The 22,500-nt window shown below is 36.9% G+C and overlaps 1 protein-coding gene across 3 annotated transcripts in view; it reads right to left on the bottom strand.

Annotated features, from left to right (window-relative positions):
- Positions 1 to 22,500, bottom strand: part of LOC135226489 (uncharacterized) — a 389,188-nt gene that overhangs the window by 134,654 nt on the left and 232,034 nt on the right. For 2 of the 3 annotated variants that reach the window (XM_064266105.1, XM_064266107.1), the window contains exon 2: positions 18,700 to 18,735. The gene's annotated coding sequence lies outside the window, so the exon portion shown is untranslated. Of the gene's footprint in view, positions 1 to 1,348; positions 1,589 to 18,699; positions 18,736 to 22,500 lie in introns of all 3 variants that reach the window. The other variant, XM_064266106.1, reaches the window with a different exon arrangement.

The raw sequence follows: 22,500 nt of genomic DNA, 5'->3' as shown, positions 1-22,500 counted from the left end.
TAGATATATGTATATGCATATGTATAGGTATGTATGTATATATATATATATATATATATATATATTATATATAATGATTATATATATATATATATATATATATATATATATATATGTATATGCATATATAGTATGTATGGATTATATATATATATATATATATATATATATATTTATATATACACACACACACACATAATAATAGAACCTCATTGAAACTTGATGGTATCTAGCGGAGATTTATTCCAAAAAAATTAAAAGCTCTCCTGAACTAACAGCTCTCACTGATAGTCTAAGAAAACTTGTATTTTTGGGGAATAAATATCTCAGTTAGATACCATCCAGTTTCAATGAGATCCTGTTAGTAATTGTATTAATGCACAGAGCAATTGTGTAAGTGATGAAGTCAATATATATATATATATATATATATATATATATATATATATATAAGTCATATCACATTTCCGTGATTCATATACATATATCGAGCTACAATGTCCATTAATATCTAATTCGCTATACTTCGGAAATTAATATATTTTCATATGTGCTTAACCGAAGCGGAATTTTTTTAATTTTTTTCTCGATAATAGACTTGCCTGGACCAGGGCGCGAACCATGGATCCTTTCAAATCCAGGAACGTCAGTGAAGCTTTTACCTACTACACCACTGCGTTGGTGTAGTAGGTAAAACAAAAAAGAAAAAAAAAAAAAAAAAAAAAAAAATCCCCTTCGGTTAAGCTATATGAAAATGATATTAATTCGAGGTAGAGCGAATTAGATATTAAAGGACATGTAACTCGATAATATAATTATATATAATATATATATATATATATATATATATATATATATATATATACCATATATATATATATAAATATAGATATATATATATATATATATATCTATATATATGTTTATATGGCATTCTCATACTGTACTTTGGTCTGTTAATTTTGTTACTAATTGTTACTTTCATACTGAACTGAACAAAGGCTATAGAAGAATGGTAGCCTCTGTAGCTTCTGATGCCTGAACAGAGCTACAGAGGTTACAGATGCTACCATTCTTCTGTAGCCTCTGTTCATGGCAGCCTCTGTAGCTTCTGAAGTTTGAACAGAGGCTACCATTCTTTTGTAGCCTCTGCTCAGAGGCTACAGAAGAATGGCAGCCTCTGTAGCTTCTGAAGTTTGAACAGAGGCTACAGAGGCTACCATTGTTTTGTAGCCATTGTCAGTTTCATTTTTTTTTTCGAAGGACCATTATGTTCAACGCAATCTTGGTTTTAAAAAAATAACACCATTTAGGCTTGTTATAATTGAAGTTTTAAACCATTGCGTACAAATTACTACACCGATAATAGTAGCGATAGCAGTTCAGTAGTAGTAGCAGCAGCTGAGTATGGGGGTCGACTAATCAAACATCATTGAAGCCTTTATCCTCGAGAATCGTTGTATTTCCAGTTGAATTAATTGGCCCGCCGTTGCGTATCTAAGATCCCTTTGATACTCTGTGTGCCTCTGGCCCCCTTCTGAATAATTAGATAAAGCAACACGCCCTCGACAACAGCAACAATACCAACCTGAAAACAGAACGATCAGAGTTTCCGTAATAATAATAATAATAATAATAATAATAATAATAATAATAATAATAATAATAATAATAATAATAATAATAATATAATAATAATAATAATAATAATAATATTGGTGTATTTAGGTAGAAGACGCTCTTTCAAGCATGCTTTATATTGAAAGAGATTGCTGCATCAGCTGTATAATTTTTATTTTATTTTATTTTATCTTTTATTTATTTTATTTCAATGAATTTAATACAGCTGAAGCAGCAATCTCCTTCAATAGAATAATAATAATAATAATAATAATAATAATAATAATAATAATAATAATAATAATAATAATAATAATACAGGAGTAAGAGCAGCACCACCAACAACAACAATAACAATAATAATAATAATAATAATAATAATAATAATAATAATAATAATAATAACAGAAGATGGATGCCGGGTACCAACTCAAGAAAAGAGGTAACAGAATCAACCATCTGATGTTCATGGACGACATCAAGCTGTATGGTAAGAGCATCAAGGAAATAGATACCCTAATCCAGACTGTAAGGATTGTATCTGGGGGACATCAGGATGGAGTTTGGAATAGAAAATGCGCCTTAGTCAACATACAAAAAGGCAAAGTAACGAGAACTGAAGGGATAAAGCTACCAGATGGGAGCAACATCAAACACATAGATGAGACAGGATACAAATACCTGGGAATAATGGAAGGAGGAGATATAAAACACCAAGAGATGAAGGACACGATCAGGAAAGAATATATGCAGAGACTCAAGGCGATACTCAGGTCAAAGCTCAATGCCGGAAATATGATAAAAGCCATAAACACATGGGCAGTGCCAGTAATCAGATACAGCGCAGGAATAGTGGAATGGACGAAGGCAGAACTCCGCAGCATAGATCAGAAAACCAGGAAACATATGACAATACACAAAGCACTACACCCAAGAGCAAATACGGACAGACAATACATAACACGAAAGGAAGGAGGGAGAGGACTACTAAGTATAGAGGACTGCGTCAACATCGAAAACAGAGCACTGGGGCAATATCTGAAAACCAGTGAAGACGAGTGGCTAAAGAGTGCATGGGAAGAAGGACTAATAAAAGCAGACGAAAACCCACAGAACCAAATATACAGAGACAGGAGAAAGACAGAAAGAACAGAGGACTGGCACAACAAACCAATGCACGGACAATACATGAGACAGACTAAAGAACTAGCCAGCAATGACAATTGGCAATGGCTACAGAGGGGAGAGCTAAAGAAGGAAACTGAAGGAATGATAACAGCGGCACAAGATCAGGCCCTAAGAACCAGATATGTTCAAAGTACGATAGACGGAAATAACATCTCTTCCCATATGTAGGAAGTGCAATACGAAAATGTAACCATAAACCACATAGCAAGTGAATGCCCGGCACTTGCACAGAACCAGTACAAAAAGAGGCATGCTTCAGTGGCAAAAGCCCTCCACTGGAGCCTGTGCAAGAAACATCAGCTACCTTGCAGTAATAAGTGGTACGAGCACCAACCTGAAGGAGTGATAGAAAACGATCAGGCAAAGATCCTCTGGGACTATGGTATCAGAACGGATAGGGTGATACGTGCAAACAGACCAGACGTGACGTTGATTGACAAATTCAAGAAGAAAGTATCACTCATTGATGTCGCAATACCATGGGACACCAGAGTTGAAGAGAAAGAGAGGGAAAAATTGGATAAGTATCAAGATCTGAAAATAGAAATAAGAAGGATATGGGATATGCCAGTGGAAATCGTACCCATAATCATAGGAGCACTAGGCACGATCCCAAGATCCCTGAAAAGGAATCTAGAAAAACTAGAGGCTGAAGTAGCTCCAGGACTCATGCAGAAGAGTGTGATCCTAGAAACGGCACACATAGTAAGAAGAGTGATGGACTCCTAGGAGGCAGGATGCAACCCGGAACCCCACACTATATCACCAGTCGAATTGGAGGACTGTGATAGAGCAATAATAATAATAATAATAATTGCTGAAGTATTTCTGATAATTCGTCATTCTTAGAAATTATCCTCTTGTTTAATCTCCTTTACACATGTTTTTTAGATGTTAACAGAAACATTAATAATGAACAAACTAACTGAACACATTTTAATTATTACGGCTAAAACTGACCCGCTCTCACATTAAAGTAAAAAGATGAAAGGAATGTATGCAGTGGTTTTCGTGAAGGGAGTAAAAAATCTGCTCGTATCTATAGCAATATCAGTGGGCATTTTTAAACTTGCCTTTTCCTATGCAGCCGCATTGCGTGTAAAATTGGAAGGTCTATCATCTAAAATTACGATGTTGAAAGTGATGAAAATCCTTACACTAATATTCATAGAAATAATAGGAAAAATTAGGAAGAAAATGCACTTTTTAAAATCCGTAGACATCGACTAAATATGAGCAGTCTATTCGTTTGGTTTCCCAGACCATCGTTGGTAATGTATTCATGAAAATCCGCAGATAACATTTTAATCAACAATTCTAAGGAACGGCCGAGCAAAGAAACCAACTTACAAACAAATAAACCGGAGAAAAAAAACATAACTTCTTTGCTGGAGTAATGATAATAAAAACAATAATCCTAATAGTAGTAATTGTAAAACTCAAAATAATTGCATAATCAATATAATACCGAGGGTGATAATGAAGAAAGGAAAAATAAATTAAATGATAACGATATAAACGAGAGAGAGAGAGAGAGAGAGAGAGAGAGAGAGAGAGATTAAAACATATAATATAATTCCGATGATAATAATGAAGAAAGGGACAACAAATCTAATGATAACGACATAAAGGAGAGAGAGAGAGAGAGAGAGAGAGAGAGAGATTCAAGCCTATAATGTAATTCCGATGATGATAATGAAGAAAAGAACAACAAATCTAATGATAACGATATAAAGGAGAGAGAGAGAGAGAGAGAGAGAGAGAGAGAGAGAGAGAGAGAGAGAGATTCAAGCCTATAATGTAATTCCGATGATGATAATGAAGCAAAGAACAACAAATCTAACGATTACGATATAAAGGAAAGAAGAGAGAGAGAGAGAGAGAGAGAGAGAGAGAGAGAGAGAGATTCAAACCTATATGCAGGAAACATTAAGCATTATCAGTAATTTCACGCCAAGAAAGAGATAGGAAGATTGAGGAGCCGATGAATACTCATTTATGCTAGGGCTATTAAAAATGTTTTATCTTTCATCGAATTAGAAGTTATCTGCTGTCGCCACTTCACGGTTCAGCCACACCCATCGTAAAAATGAGAGAGAGAGAGAGAGAGAGAGAGAGAGAGAGAGAGAGAGAGAGAGAGAAGAGGGTGGGGGGAGGAGTTGGCTGAAGGAATGGGGGAGGGGAGGGGAAAGGGAGATTCAGCCATTATGTTAATTATGAAGGCGGTAGCACGTGGCACTAAATTCACATGCTATATCTTATCGGACATGAACCCGACGTAATTTTAGCAATTAAATGTTAGATTTTGAATTTAATTAAAAGTTAAATCAAATGTTAAATTTACATAAAAAAGAGGTACAGAGCTTAAACAAAAACTTATTATGAAATAGAAAAAAACTGTATCGATTTTATATCTTATATTTACCGACTATTTTTCGCTGAAAAGTTTTTCTTAATTAGACAAATACATTTAAGGTATTACTTAATTAAAAAAAAAACGTTTTTTTCTTGACAAGAGCAGCCCCATCGTCTAATTTGGGATGAGTTTGCGACAGTACTTCAGACCCACCATAAAGGATTAATTACCAGAGACCTTTTATTTTATAAAGGTCAACAAATGAGCAATGGATTGTTCATCAAATTAATTCCAAATAAGAAAATAGTGTTAAAGGAAATATCTGAACCTTATCTTTATTTTAATGATGTAGTCAATCGAAACTATAAACGATGTAAATAAATTAATAAGCTATTAATAAAGTAATTAACACTGAAACGTTTTATTGTCATTCAAGTTTCAAATGTCTGTGTTTTCTTTATTTTTTCCATATTTATTCGTACTCACATAGAATATTTTTATACACGTATATAAATAAAGGCTTACTGCTTGCATATAATCCTTTTATATATGATTGTATACATGCACATATATAGGTACGTAATGCTATTAACAGCCAACGAACCGAGAACGAAGAGAGAGAGAGAGAGAGAGAGAGAGAGAGAGCTGATTTCTAATCATTATTTATCTCCTGCAGAATGAGTTTTGGGTAATGGCACCGGAGAGAGATAGAGAATTATTTATAACGCGACTATCAGTATATTAAAGAGAGAGAGAGAGAGAGAGAGAGAGACAGAGACGCTGATTCATAATCATTAATTGTTGACGCAGAACAGACATTAATTATCGCTGGAAGCCTAATGCGGGTTTACACTTATGAATCACGTTCAGTGTGAAAGCATTTGTTGCCTTTTTTTTTTCTTTTTTTTTTTGCTTTTTTGGGGGGTTTGGGGGGGTGACGGGTCTGATTATGTGGAATAAATACTTTCCCCTTTAAAAAGCCAGAATGAATTAGATGTATCTAAAGAGAGAGAGAAGAGAAGAACATGCAAATTTCTCTCTCTCTCTCTCTCTCTCTCTCTCTCTCTCTCTCAGAGAATAAAATCTTTTCCTTAAGAAAAAGCTAGTTTTTTTTATTTATTTGTCTTTTTCTCCGTCACCCTTATGAAAACAGGCAGATTATGTATAATAATAATAATAATGATAATAATAATAATAATAATAATAATAATAATAAAATAATAATAATAATAATAATACACAAAGCGAAACGCTTTTGTTAACAAAGATCAAATTACCCTTATTTGGGCCGTAACGGATCCCTAAAAGGAGGGAGAGGGGGATGGCAGGGGAGGGATGGGGGTGTGGGTGCCCCTCTACCAGACCCCTCATTTAAGTTACATAACCCTACATAAGGACCCCCGTGTCCCATGGAAGCCTAATTGCGTCTGGTGAGGGAGTTAGTGGCTATTGGCTGTTTGAGGTCATTGAAGGTCATTGGCTGTTTACCAGTGTGGCTTTTATCGCCTCGTGTTCAATAGCCTGTCTCGCAGAGTACATGATAAATAGAAACAATTGGTAAGAGAGAGAGAGAGAGAGAGAGAGAGAGAGAGAGAGAGAGAGAGAGAGAGAGAGAGAGATTTTGTTCTACAGTAATTAACACACTGAAGCAAAAAATGATTAAATGAAAAAGAGAGAATTTTATAGAGTACCTTACCCAGCACATTAAAGAAAGGAAGAGAGAGAGAGAGAGAGAGAGAGAGAGAGAGAGAGAGAGAAATAGAGAGAGAGAGACTTTATTCTGTCGTAATCGCCACAGTGAAGCAAGACAGACAGGGAGAAACTCTAATGCCATAATGAGCAAATTAGGGAGAAAGAGAGAGAGAGAGAGAGAGAGAGAGAGAGAGAGAGAGAGAATACTTTACACTGCTATTATGACCCACCTGCAGAGAGAGAGAGAGAGAGAGAGCATGCATTAAAGCATGCTACTCTCAGTGGATAAAAATGGGATTTGTTTAAGATTAATGGTGATTTATGACAAACTGTGATTAAGGACTGTGATATTTTCCATTACCTCACGCGCCATCCAACAACGAATTTATTCTAATAAAAATCATTCTCGGCTTTTTCTCGTAACAGCGATTATCATTCCCTTTGTTTGTCTATGTTTACGCTAATCTATGCGTCTTCGAGGCAGTCGCAGATTTTTCTAGTGTTGCTGGGTTGTCTTAAAAAAGATATTTTTTTCTTTTTTCTTAGCCGATAACCATAATCTTTGTTGCGGAAGAGAATAAAAAGACAATATCAATTTAAGCGAAACAAAAATTATCACTGGTGGCGCTATTGCTTCAGATTTAAAAGGACGAAATATTATGTTTTTTTGCAAAACTTTGGTTATCACAGGTATATTACATAGATCACGAACTCGAGTCAACCTGATTGATTGGTCCTTCATACTACGTTCCATCATATGAAAGTTTGATTTTCTTTCAACTGAAAAAAAAAGCCATAGTCAGCTCTTGGAAGTTTTTATTCTGCTCCTGACTGATCAACGCATCTGGACCATAATCTCTGTTAGTGCAGGAACTTCTGGTGTATTTGAGTATTTATTTCAGTCCTGTGGATATTTACTACAGCTGTGGATATTTACCATCGGCTACAAAAAAAAAGGAACCGATTATGTCATTCTAAACCTTTTTGCAATCTGTTCAAGTTCTCCTCTATTACAAAATTGAACTGGGCTTCACGTGACTTCAATCAACGCTGTATTCCGACAATAATTAGTTTGTTGAGCAACGACTTTGATGTGATCGTTTCTAGAATCGTTTCTAATTATACCACGAACCTCCGTCGGTTTTAACCACAAATTATTTTAACATAGAAACAGTAGGTACAAAGTTCGTGCAATTCAGTAGTTCCAAATTTGGTGGTCATGTAGCAGAATGCAATGCGCCATCATCTGAGGATATCTACAAGGTGTCCATAAAGTCCCAGTACCATTACAAGTATTTATTTCCCAAAATGGTACTGGACTTTATGGACACCCTGTATGTATAAAACCATGGGTTTTATATATACAGGGGTTAAGCTTAGCGATGGGCGGTGGGCCATGGACAGGTATCGTGTATGAAAAGTGGATAACGACCAGAAAAGAATTGGGAACCACTAGTGTCCTTCGACGGCCGGAATCGCATTTATCCAAATTTATTCCATACCGTCCATTAATAATAAATACACGATAAGCATGTTGGTCAGTGTATAGGTTCTGCGCGCACCGTGAGAAGTAAGTCAGGATGGAGACAAGGGCCGAACAGTAGTCGTATTAGTTGTAGCGGTAATCTATATTAAGAACAGAGTTTCCCGCTTAATTTCTAGACATCACAGGAGACTTCTCCATGCTGAGAACTCTACTGTTTCCCGTTTTTACTCTTTCTCCAATTGCCCCTTATCGCGGCAAGAGAAAGAAGAATGAGGAACGCTGAAAAAGCTTTTGAAAAGCTAAATGGGTTTAAATTAACTGTCCTTCTCATAAAAATTTTCTTGGCTGTTATTATTATTATTATTATTATTATTATTATTATTATTATTATTATTATTCAGTTTTCTTCCGAAGATTGAAAAAGAAAACCACAAAATTACCGCGCATAACGTGTTAAGTAAAATAAAATGTAAATACTTATAATAAACACGTTATACACAGTAATTTTTTTCCAATTATTATTATTGTTTTCGTTTGTTATTACTGTCTTTTATTTATTGTTAATATCTGCTATAATTGGCAGACGTTCATCATATGGGTAAAACAACGAAAGGCATTAGTTTAGTTCTGTCATTAAACACGCCGATGAACCTCCGTAGAGTTTTTGGTGAACTCTGCCAAGAGTTTGACTACGGTATGGCTCCCACCGGAAACTCTACGGAAGGACCACGCCATGTTTAACTTCACCCGAGTGCAAGAGTACGGATTAAAACTTTGAGTAAATATTAGCTTAGAAGAAACGACAGTCATAAGAAGAATGAAAAGACGTTGTATAAAGTCAGCTCAAATGATGGTGTCGTCCTTTCCAATTGCTTTAATTAGAATATCCAATAAACTTTATTTGCATCATGAAGAATTTAGCAAATTCTCACTTAAGTATTGTTCACCCTTACCTCTCGATTCTTCAGAAAGTTCGAACAACCTTTCACAAATCAAGAGATAATTCCCAGCTGCATCTCAGATGACATCGTTTGCCCTGCGTGGTCAGGTGGTTGGACTAAATTAAACCGAAGGTTATTGTCACGTGAAGTGAAGAGGCAACCTGGTGTGGACCTCTGGACATGTCCCGAAAATGACAAAAAATCCTCCACAGATGAAGGTAATTGGGAATTTGCAAAAGAAAAAAAAATGTATGTTTACGTTCCGGTAGAAATAAACACAGTCACATACAAAATACTTACACACACAATTACGGACACCCATATATATAATATATATATATATATATATATATATTATATATATATATATATATATATATATATATATATATGTATCGTTACTGCTCCTTTTATTCACATTCTTCCAATCCTCCTCCTCTCCTCCTCCTCCTCATCATCATCATCATCACCATCCACCCCCGACCCCAGACAGCCTCTCTCTCACCCATATTCCCTGGCCCCTCCCGCCCCGCCCCACCCCCGTCCCGTAGAAGCTATTACTCTCAGGTCCACGGAACTTTTTGTTAAATTTTTTGGACCCGTTAATGGAGACTAACATTCTTCTCCCTCAAAGCAGATTTAGATATATTTCCCCCGTGGGACCTTTCTCTCTCTCTCTCTCCTCTTTCTCTCTTTTATTGCTGCTTCTTTTATGAATTTCTCGGTCGATTTCTTTCGCTTGATAATCTGTCTGTTTTTTTCCACCGTGATTACCCACTCGGGTGACGTCATTGCCAGCCCTTTATTTTTTCCATCTTTTAACTCTTACCTCCTCTTCTTCTTCATCTTTATCTTTTTCTTTTAGGTCGTTTGTCCGCGACGAATTATTCGCTTTCACTGATTAGATGCCTGGGTGAATACTGTTATTATTAATTAGTATTATGATTATTATTATTACTTATTATTTATATTAACGTATACAGTCGTCTTTGTTTTACTATTAATATATAGGCACGCTTTTACTTGATTAGATATATGGGTGAATACTTTATTATTATTATTATTATTATTATTATTATTATTATTATCATTATTATTATTATTATTATTATTAACGTATACAGCGTCTTTTCTATTCTATATATGCACGCTTTACTTGATGAAATATATGGGTGGATACTTTAAGTGTTATTATTCTTATTATTATTATTATTATTATATTAATTATTATTATTTATCATTATTATTGTTATATTATTATTATCATTATTATAAAAGTACATATCGTCTTTTCTATTCTATATATGAACGCTTTCACTGATTAGATACATGGGTGAGTAATTTAAGTATTATTATTATTTTTTTTATTTATTTATTTTTTTTTTGCTCTATCACAGTCCTCCAATTGGACTGGGTGGTATTTATAGTGTGGGGTTCCGGGTTGCATCCTGCCTCCTTAGGAGTCCATCACTTTTCTTACTATGTGTGCCGTTTCTAGGATCACACTCTTCTGCATGAGTCCTGGAGCTACTTCAGCCTCTAGTTTTTCTAGATTCCTTTCAGGGATCTTGGGATCGTGCCTAGTGCTCCTATGATTATGGGTACGATTTCCACTGGCATATCCCATATCCTTCTTATTTCTATTTTCAGATCTTGATACTTATCCATTTTTTCCCTCTATTTCTCTTCAACTCTGGTGTCCCATGGTATTGCGACATCAATGAGTGATACTTTCTTCTTGACTTTGTCAATCAACGTCACGTCTGGTCTATTTGCATGTATCACCCTATCTGTTCTGATACCATAGTCCCAGAGGATCTTTGCCTGATCGTTTTCTATCACTCCCTCAGGTTGGTACTCGTACCACTTATTACTGCAAGGTAGCTGGTGTTTCTTGCACAGGCTCCAGTGAAGGGCTTTTGCCACTGAATCATGCCTCTTTTTGTAATGGTTCTGTGCAAGTGCCGGGCATTCGCTTGCTATGTGGTTTATGGTTACATTTTTCGTATTGCACTTCCTACATATGGGAGAGATGTTATTTCCGTCTATCGTTCTTTGAACATATCTGGTTCTTAGGGCCTGATCTTGTGCCGCTGTTATCATTCCTTCAGTTTCCTTCTTTAGCTCTCCCCTCTGTAGCCATTGCCATGTGTCATCGCTGGCTAGTTCTTTAGTCTGTCTTATGTATTGTGCATGCATTGGTTTGTTGTGCCAGTCCTCTGTTCTGTCTGTCATTCTCCTGTCTCTGTATATTTCTGGGTCTTCGTCTACTTTTATTAGTCCTTCTTCCCATGCACTCTTTAGCCACTCGTCTTCACTGGTTTTCAGATATTGCCCCAGTGCTCTGTTTTCGATGTTGACGCAGTCCTCTATACTTAGTAGTCCTCTCCTTCCTTCCTTTCGTGTTATGTATAGTCTGTCCGTATTTGCTCTTGGGTGTAGTGCTTTGTGTATTGTCATATGTTTCCTGGTTTTCTGATCTATGCTGCGGAGTTCTGCCTTCGTCCATTCCACTATTCCTGCGCTGTATCTGATTACTGGCACTGCCCATGTGTTTATGGCTTTTATCATATTTCCGGCGTTGAGTTTTGACTTGAGTATCGCCTTGAGTCTCTGCATATATTCTTTCCTGATCGTGTCCTTCATCTTTTGGTGTTTTATATCCCCTCGTTCCATTATTCCCAGGTATTTGTATCCAGTCTCATCTATATGTTTGATGTTCCTATCTGGTAGCTTTATTCCTTCAGTTCTCGTTACTTTGCCTTTTTGTATGTTGACTAAGGCGCATTTTTCTATTCCAAACTCTATCCTGATGTCCCCAGATACAATCCTTACAGTCTGGATTAGGGTATCTATTTCCTTGATGCTCTTACCATACAGCTTGATGTCGTCCATGAACATCAGATGGTTGATTCTGTTGCCTATTTTCTTGAGTTGGTACCCGGCATCCATCTTCTATAGTACTTTTGTCATGGGAATCATGGCTACTACGAAGAGTAGTAGGGACAGTGAGTCGCCCTGGAAGATCCCTCTCCGAATATTAACCTTTGCTAGTCTTATTCCAGAGCTTGTAAGTATTGTATTCCAGTTGCGCATTGTATTTTTGAGGAAGCTGATGGTGTTTTCCTCTGTCCCATATATTTTCAGGCATTCTATTAGCCATGTGTGTGGTATCATGTCGAAGGCTTTCTTATAGTCTATCCATGCCATGCTTAGGTTGGTTTCCTTCTCCTACTGTTCTTCATTACCATTTTGTCTATCAGGAGCTGGTCTTTTGTGCCCCTACACTTCCTTCTGCAGCCTTTCTGTTGGTGGGGGATGGTGTTTGTCTCCTCTAGGTAGTTGTATAGCCTTTCGCTTATGATACCTGTTAGTAACTTCCACATTATTGGTAGGCATGTGATAGGCCTGTAGTTACTGGCTATATTTCCTTTACTCTTGTCTTTTTGTACTAAGGATGTTCTTCCTGTGGTCATCCATTTGGGTGCATTGTGATTTGAGATACAATGCTGGAGTTGTTCTGCTATTCGTGGGTGTAGGGCCTTGAGTTTTTGAGCCAGTATCCATGGACTTCATCGGGACCTGGGGCTTTCCAGTTTGGCATTTTCTTTAGTTGGTGTCTGACTGTGTGTCGTGATCTCTGTAAATCTTTGTTTTATTCTCCCTGTTTCTTCTTCCTTGACTTTCTGGAGCCATGTTGCATGTTTGTTGTGTGATACCGGATTGCTCCATATGTTTTCCCAGAGTCTCTTACTTCGTTCGGCTTCAGGAATTTCTTGGTGGTTGTCTTCCCCTCTTAGTTGGGAAGACAACCACCAAGAAATTGGCTGTATAGTCTTTTCTGGTTGGTTCCGAATATTTTGTTCTGTTGGTATCCCTTATTCCTGTCGTGTACAGTTTGGGGATCTTGTGTGCTTTGGCCTTAAGTCTCTGTTTACATCTTCTATTGTGTTGTTTTAGTCCCCTCTCTTGTACTTTGTAGTTTCTCGTTGAGTTCCTCTCTTGTTTTCCTTGTTTCTTGCTTCGAGCCTTTTTTCTGCCATCTCTTTCAGTTTACTCAAGTCAGATCTCATCACCATGATTTGCTTTTCCAGGTGTCTTTTCCAAGGAGGTTGCTGTTTTGGTTTCTGTTGGGTTGGTTGTGCTGGTCGTGTTGGTGTTCGAATCCCCATCAGTTCTGCTACTAATCTTGCTCCTGCATATGCCAAGTTATTTGTTTCTGTGATACTGGTGGTGTGTATTATGCCCATTATTTCATTGACCTCACTTGTTTTCTCCCTTAATTTCTTGGTGTTGTAGGCTTTCATGGAGGGGATCTTTGTTCTCTCTGTATCTAGCCGCCATCCATTGTCTTATATTTTCTACCCATTCCATCCTCTCTGTTACTTCGTCGGTGTTTCTTCGTGTGTCGTTGTTTGATACCTCATCTTCCCTGTTATATTTTATTAGAATTTGTTTTCTGTACTGTGGACATCATTTATTTTCTACATTTTCATTCTAATAAAAACAGAAATAAATATCATATCCTAAAATTCTTGTATCTTGAACTCAACACGAAACACCTTTTTCAAACCATTTTAGACTTTCCTGCCCGCCCCCAACAACAGGAACAATAATAGCAAAAACAAGAACAAGAACAACAGCATCAACAACAAAGTAGTTTGTAGGCTTACTCCCCGAGTAAGCAAAAACCTCAGTAACAGTCATGCTTTAGGAAACCGTTCTCTCATTGAAGTTATTCAGATAAAATTATTGTGATCTAGTTCTTACTTTACTTAGTTACATATCTATTTATTTCTTTGCGTAATTATTTATTCCTTTGTTTTTTATTATGCTTGTCTTCTTCGTCAGCTTGGTCTGTATTTATAATTTCAGTTTTGACATTTAGCAAGTAGGTGTTCTTCATGTTTTATTTCTAATGAATCCAAACTTGTTATAAATAATAATAATAATAATAATAATAATAATAATAATAATAATAATAATGATAATAATAATAATAAAAATAATAATAATAATAATAATAATAATAAATTGTCATTATGCCACAAACAGAAAAAAGAGAGAGAGAGAGAGAGGGACGGGGTGGGGGGTGAAAAACGGGTTTAGTTGCTTACTAGAGTTGAGAAAGTGAGAGAGGGAAAGGTAGGGAGGGGTTGCAGGAGAAAAAATTAAAAACAATAATTTAATTACTTCATTAGAGAGAAAGAAAGAGAGAGAGAGAGAGTGAGAGGGGCTACAAGGGGGAATAAATACACACTTAGTGACTTCGCAGGAGAAAGAGAGAGAGAGAGAGAGAGAGAGAGAGAGTTACAAGGAGTACACGTGTGGTTACTTATCTGTAGGAACAGGTTTTACAATTCATTCACAGTGTTCTTATGATTTTGTCTAGCTTTCTGCTGCTGTTTACAACTTCTGGTGGCAGTTCCCACAATGGGATGTGTTGTATCTCTCAGTTATAGTTTTCATCCATTATCATTATTTCTTGCCTGGTTTTCGTTTAATGTGAAGAGGTTACTGTCTATTTTTGTTATGCCTTTCAGTGTTTTGAATGTTTCTATTAGTTGTACTCGCAATCAAGCCACACTTGTACATGCTCTCTATTCGTCTTTGGTAACTTATTGTCCTGAGGGATGGAATTAACTTTGTGGCTCTTGCTTGTACCCCTTCTAATCTATTTATGTCCTTTCGTATTGTTGGTGACCAAACTGTACTGCATATTCAAGATGTGGTCTAACTCTTGATGTGTAGAGCTGCGACACCGTTTCCTTGTTTCTGTATTTGAACTGCCTCTTTATGCATCCCACTAGTTTCTGTGCCGTCTTTTCAGCTTTAATATATTGTTTTGTGGATTTTAAGTCCTTGGTAATAGTGCCTCTTCTTATTCTACAATATGTCGTTCCTAAGCAGCACGTAGTTTGCGTGAGAATTGTTTCTTCCTATTTGGAATACTTTACATTTATCAAGGTTAAAAGGCACATACCCTCTTATTGACCACTCTCCTACTTTCCTTAGATCGCTTCTTAAACTCTCCACGTAGTTTGGTGTCATCTGCAAATTTGGCTATCCTGCTAGTTAAGCATGCATCAATGTCATTCATATATATCAAAACAAGAGAGGGCCAAGGACAGAACCCTGAGGAACTCCACTTTTCACATCTGCCCATTCTGATTCTCCATCATTTATTACGACTCTCTGTTTTCTATTAGATAGCCAGTCTTCGATCCATTCTGCAAGTTCTACAATTCCTAAAGCTTTAACTTTTGTCATTAGTTACTTTTGTGGAACTTTGTCAAAGGCCTTTTACAAATCTAAGTAGAATATAACTAATGCTCTACTATTGTCGTAAATACCAAGAAAGCATTTTATGAAAAAAAAAATTCCGGGACTTTTGATAGGCCTGATCTGTTTTGTCTGAAGCCGTGTTGGCTGTTTAACAACAATTTATATGTCAATGTGATCGACAATTTGATCTGCAATTATGGACTCAAAAATCTTACAAACGACCGACGTTAGACAGACTGGACCATTTTTGTAAACTGGGGCCACTTTACCTAGTTTCCTTCCATTTGGTGTAAGGGGAAATAAATATATACTTAGTTATCTTCACAGGATGGAGAGAGAGAGAGAGAGAGAGAGAGAGAGAGAGAGAGAGAGAGAGAGAGAGAGAATGCGAATCAGTCATAAGTATCGGGTGACGTGACTAAACTTTTCCCAGCGGGCGCGACATTTCTCTTAATGGCTTACCACCAGCCTCGAACTTTTTCTCGTTTTTTCCTCCATAAAAGAGAATCCTTAACTTACATTTCTCTTAATGGCTTACCACCAGCCTCGAACTTTTTCTCGTTTTTTCCTCCATAAAGAGAATCATTACTTACATTCTCTACATTTCTTGCGGGCAATTTTTCGTTATTAGTCCCTAGCTTTTGTGACCCAGTTTTGGCTGCGCCAGTTCACGTGGTCTGCTGCCATCTGCAGCAGTGGCTGGATTTAATTAAGAATTTTGACATAGATGCGTGTACGTCCGGTTCGATTCATGTAATGTAGCAAACGGAAAAGAAGTTCATTGATAATTTCTCTTACTGGGGAGTAAACCTACAAACTATTTGTTGTTGTTCTTGTTGTTGTTGTTTCTTGTTGTTGGGGTGTAGGAAAGGTCTATGGAAGAGCCTAAAAAGTCTTTTTAAAAATGTGTTTCGCGTTGGGTTAAATATACTTGAATTTTAGAATAGGATATTTATCATTTATTTATTAGAATGAAAATGTAAAAAAATAAATAATATACACGCTAAACAGCAGAGAAAAATTAATTCTAATAAAATATAGCAATTTTTTTTTTAAATTTCGTTGGTGAAACAAGGCTCTATTTGACCATATATTTTAGCACGTCAAAAGTTAAGAATATAATGTTTAAAACTTATGTGCGAGGGGAAAATCTTGCATGCGTGTCGAGTAAGCTGGAGGTCAGATCACTCCTTGTTCTTTACTCTAAAGTAGGAACTACATGTGCCAGATTATCATGGTGTTTGGTCACAGGATTCTCAGTATTACGAAGAAGTCATTCTGTTTAAACAGAATAAGACAAAGCTGTCATTGACTTCTTAAGTAAGACACCAGATGGCATGGAAAGAAAAAGGGAAGTGAATGTGAGGTAATTAAAAACAAGGCGTGCTCCGACCTCCAGCTTACATGAATTGCGTGCAAGATTTTCCCCTCACGCATAAGCTGTAAACATTTCGTATATTCTTAACTTAACGTTAATTAAAATATACTAAAATCTATGGACAAACAGATAATTGTTTTACCAACGAGAATTAAAAGAAATGTTATATTTTATTAGGAATAATTTTTCTATACTGCTTAATATACACATTATTTATTTTTTTACATTTTCATTCTAATAAATAAATCATAAATATTCTATTCTAAAATTCCTGTATCTTTAACTCAACGCGAAACACCTTTTTTATACCTTTTTAGGATCTTCCATAGACCTTTCCTAACACCGCCCCAACAACAACAACAACAACAACAACAAAGCAGTTTGCAGGCTTACTCCCAGAGTAAGCGAAAAGCGAAATCTTTTATGAACTCGCCTCACTAATATTTGGTTCATACTTCCACCCCAACCCGCCCTTCCAAGATCCCGGGCATCCCCTTGGTCTATACTTCCACCATACCCTCTAAGCTCCCTATCGCACCCAAGTTCCCTCCAACACCAATCCTAGCCCCACCCCCCACCCCCATCACAAATCAAGGCAGGATGAAATTAAGAGAACGATCAAACGGAAAGAAATTCCACCTATTCAGAAATATCAACATACCTCGCGCAGAATGAAAGCGGGGAAATATATGAGCTCTTCTGGAATTTAATGGACGGCGAGCTTTGCAGAGCCTTACGGATATTTCAGCAGAATTTTTCAATTTTTTATTTTTTTATTTTTTTATTTTTTTAGAGATGGAGGTCAATGGGTCTGGCCTTAAGTTACTGGCCTTCACTAGCCCAGACTCGAAGAAAATAGGACACTAAAGAGGGATGGGCAAGGATTGGGACTTGACCACGATGGAACTGATGGACTTGCCCCCAGAAGGTTGGAAGGTTATAAGGCCTGGGAAAAATAGGGAGAGGACCAAAAAAAAAAAAAAAAAAACCTGCATTTCAAGGGATGAAATGGCCATCGTCGTACATACACACAGACACACACGCACGCATTATATATATATATATATATATATATATATATATATATATATATATATATATATATATATATATATGTGTGTGTGTAGTGTGTGTTGTGTGTGTGTGTGCGTATGTGTGTGTGTGTGTGCGTGTATGTGTGTGTGCGTGCATATATATATCATATATATATATATTATATATATATATATATATATATATATAGATAATATATATATATATATTATAATTTATTATATATTATTATGGTACATATGTTTATCTCTATATATGTATTAACCTACCATTAACTGTTATTAACATTTTGAGGTTTGCTTCCAGTGTTTTAGCGGTTAGATTTTAGGGTACAGAGACTCGAATTCGTGCTAACACACTTGAACTTTGTGCAGCTTGTAACTAAACCAGAATTTTTTGTTTTTTATTCCATTTTCGTTAGGTTAAGCAGGAATTTTGACATAGAAAAACATTTGGTTACCAAATCTTGAATTTGGGCAACAATTTTTTATATTTAGAGTAACGAAAATTTGAATTTGGAAATCAGACATCGAAAATGTTTGCACTAATTTTATAATCGAGTCACATATGTTTAAATGTTAGGGAAAATTTAGTCATTGATTTCAAATGTTTGGGTGAGAACATCAAATAATGTACCTTAGGGAAAGTATCAAGAGCCCTATAAAATTCAGATTAAGTGCACTAATCTTAGAAAACTCACCTGGTATCCAAGTGTCCCTTAGATCTTCAACAGCAGCTGAAAGATAAAGAGAAAATGTTGCGTTATTTATCTTATATAAACTCTCTGATAATTGATTTTAAAATCATTTTCATTCATATGTTCATAATTTTCCATTGCCTTCTCTATCCCATTTCTTTCGTATCCCATTAACAACAAACCGTAGAAATAGTATCAAGAATAATAATGATAATGATGTTTCTATCTTCCTTGTCGTTTTCCATCACAATGTAATTATGAATAAAAATTATAGTAATTATTATGACATCAGAAATCATTTGAATTGTTGTCTGTCATGTCATTTGACTCTAGGGATACACTAATAATAATAATAATAATAATAATAATAATAATATTAATAATAATAATAATAATAATAATAATAATAAAGGGCAGTACCAGTAATCAGATACAGCGCAGGAGCAGTGGAGTGGACGAAGGCTGAACTCCGCATCATAGACTAAAAAACTAGGAAACACATGACAATACACAAAGCACTACACCCAAGATCCAATACAGACAAATTATACATATCACAAAAGGAAGGAGGGTGAGGGTTTCTAAGCATAGAGGACTGCGTCATCATCGAGAGCAAAGCACTGGGGCAATATCTGAAAACCAATGAAGACGAGTAGCTTCGGAGTGCATGGGAAGAAGGACTGATAAAAGTAGACGCAGACCCAGAAATATACAGAGACAGGACAATGAAAACAGAACGGAGGAATGGCACCACAAACCAATTCACGGACAGTATATGGCCATCGATAAAACAAGGTAATGATACAGAAGGGAGAACTCAATAAGGAAACAAGGAATGCTAACAGCGGCACATGATCAGGCTCTAAGAACCAGATACGTCCAAAGAACAGTTATGGAAATAACATATCACCCATATGCAGGAAGTGCAATATGAAAAAACGAGGCCATAAACCACGTAGCAAGCGAATGTCCGCACTTGTACAAAACCAGTAGAAATGAGGCATGATTCAGTGGCAAAAGCCCTCCACTGGAGACTGTGCAAGAAACACCAACTAGCTTGCAGTAATAACTGGTACGAATACCAACCTGAGGAAGTGATAAAAAACGATCAGGCAAAGATCCTCTTGGACTATGGTATCAGAACAGATAGGATGATACGTGCCAATACGTGACGTTGATTGACAAAATCAAGAAGAGAGTATCACTCATTCATGTCGCAATACCTTGGGACACCAGAGTAGACGGGAAAGAAAGAGAAAAAATTGATAAGTATCAAGACCTGGAAATAGAAATAAGAAGGATAAGGGATATGCTAGTGGAAATTGTACCCATAATCCTAGGAACACTAGACACGATCCCAAGAATTCTGAAAAGGAACGTGGAAAAACTAGATGCCGAAGTAGCTCCAGGACTCATGCAGAAGAGTGTGCTCCGTGAAGCAGCACACATAGTGAGAAAAGTGACGGACTACTAAGGAGACAGGACGCAACCTCACACTATAAAAACCACCCAGTCGAATGAAATGAATGTGATACCCCCAAAAATATATTATTATTTTTATTATTATTATTATTATTATTATTATTATATTAACGGTAATAATAAGAGTATTTAAATAATCATGAAATATTTTCATGAACATCAAATCTTTTAACATTTATAATAATAATAATAAACCAAACAAAAACTTCTTTCAGTTTTCTTCTGAAGATTGAAAAAGAAACCCACAAATTCAATTTGTAACTTGTTTACTTCTAAGTATTTACATTAAGTTTTACTCTACACTCGAGTACTTTCAGGCCCTTCTGTGGCCCATTCTCAAGAGATGTTTGGGATGTTAGCCTGGGTCAAGGCCCAGCAGTGTTCTGAAGACCCAGGCTAACATCCCAAACATCTCTTGAGAATGGGCCACAGAAAGGGCCTGAAAGTACTCGAGTGTGGAGTAAAACTTAATGTAAATACTTAGAAGTAAACAAGTTACAAATTGAATTTGTGGGTTTCTTTTTCAATAATAAAATAATAATAATAATAAATAATAATAATAATAATAATAATAATAATAATAATAATGTGCTATTGAAGGAGATTGCTGTTTCAGCTACGCTGATTTTATTTTACGGCTGAAGCAGCAATATCCTTCAATAGGACATGCTTGAAAGAGGGTACTTTACCTAAATAATAATAATAATAATAATGATAATAATAATAATAATAATAATAACTATTATTATTATTATTATTATTATTTTTTTTTTTTTTTTTTGTTTTTTTTTTTTTTTAAAAATAACTGCTGCTTTCAGCACTATTAATCTTATACAAAGAGTCTCTCTATCTTTCTGATGACGGCTTTCTCGTTGTTGCTTAGACTGGCGAGCAACGCACCAAAGGGCATGGTAAAATTCGGTTGAGTCATTTGATTTATTATTAGCTTATACAATTCTCTCTCTCTCTCTCTCTCCTCGTCTCGTGCTCTATCTCTCTCTCTCTCTCTAACGCGACGTTTCCTCCTGATCGACAGGACATTATCAAGCGATAACTGCTGAGGGACTGAATTCCAGTGGCGAGTCCTTCTCCTTTTATCGTGGTGTTGCGAGCTCTCCAGTTCGACGTGGCAGGACACACACCTCGAACTCGACCGAGCATCCCAGATGCTAATTAACAATGGGTACTCGAACAAACTCGTAAACCGAGAAACTCGAGCCGCCCTTAACAAGTGGTACATGACGGAGGAAGAGAGAAGGAACATTCCGCCCCCGGAGGATATCAAACTTTTCTATAAAGCCTTCATGCACCACCAATACAAGGAAGAAGAAGCAGCCATGAAGAAAATAATAGAGGAACACGTCCGCCCCATGGAGGAAGGAAAGAGAGTGTCCCTCATTATTTACTACAAGAATCGGCGTGCGAAAGACCTCTGATGAAGAACAACCCCTCCCCACCGGCAGGAGACCCCCTGAAGCAGTCCAACGTCGTCTACCGATACGTATGCCCCGCCCAAGGATGCCCTGGGGATTTACATCGGCATGACGACGATGCGCCTGTCAAAAAGGATTTCCTGCCACGCCCAGGAGGGCGCCATTAGGCAGCACGCCCTTGCAGTACACCGCAGAAACATCACGAGAGACGACATCGTCAGGAATACTAAGATCATCGGGAGAGCACCTGACCCACGACGTCTGCGTCTCCTAGAAGCGCTGCTCATCCTCGAAGAAAAGCCTCCCCTCAATACCACCCAAGAAGCGTTCCTGATACCGACGTGTGTGGTGAGGAGGACCACACCCTCTCCCCTAACGAAAGTACCAGCGCGCATGGAACGAACACCGGACATGAGAACAATACCAGGGGTGACGTCACGCAGGTAGAAGCCAATCAAGAGGCTCCCGGTGATACCCCCTACCTGAGAAGGTCTGCAAGACTAGTCAACGCCCGCCGTATGAGTCACCTTCCCGGGAACCCAATAAAAACTCGACCTACCGGAGAAGTGCTCTGACCGTACTGGAGAGCTCGCAACACCACGATAAAAGGAGAAGGACTCGCCACTGGACTCGCACTGGAATAACGGGCTGCTCTGTGAGCAAGAGCCCGTGCTGACACAAGGTCAGCTAAATCAAAAACAACAAAACAACCACTGGAATTCAGTCCCTCAGCAGTTATCGCTTGATAATGTCCTGTCGATCAGGAGGAAACGTCGCGTTAGAGAGAGAGAGAGAGAGAGAGAGAGAGAGAGAGAGAGAATTGTATAAGCAATAATAAATCAAATGACTCAACCGAATTTTACCATGCCCTTTGGTGCGTTGCTCTCCA

The sequence above is a fragment of the Macrobrachium nipponense genome, chromosome 14 (genome assembly GCF_015104395.2).
Source record: "Macrobrachium nipponense isolate FS-2020 chromosome 14, ASM1510439v2, whole genome shotgun sequence".
Lineage (NCBI taxonomy): Eukaryota > Metazoa > Arthropoda > Malacostraca > Decapoda > Palaemonidae > Macrobrachium > Macrobrachium nipponense.
The sequence above is the reverse complement of the archived record's forward strand: the minus strand, read 5'-3'. Positions and strand labels throughout refer to the sequence as shown.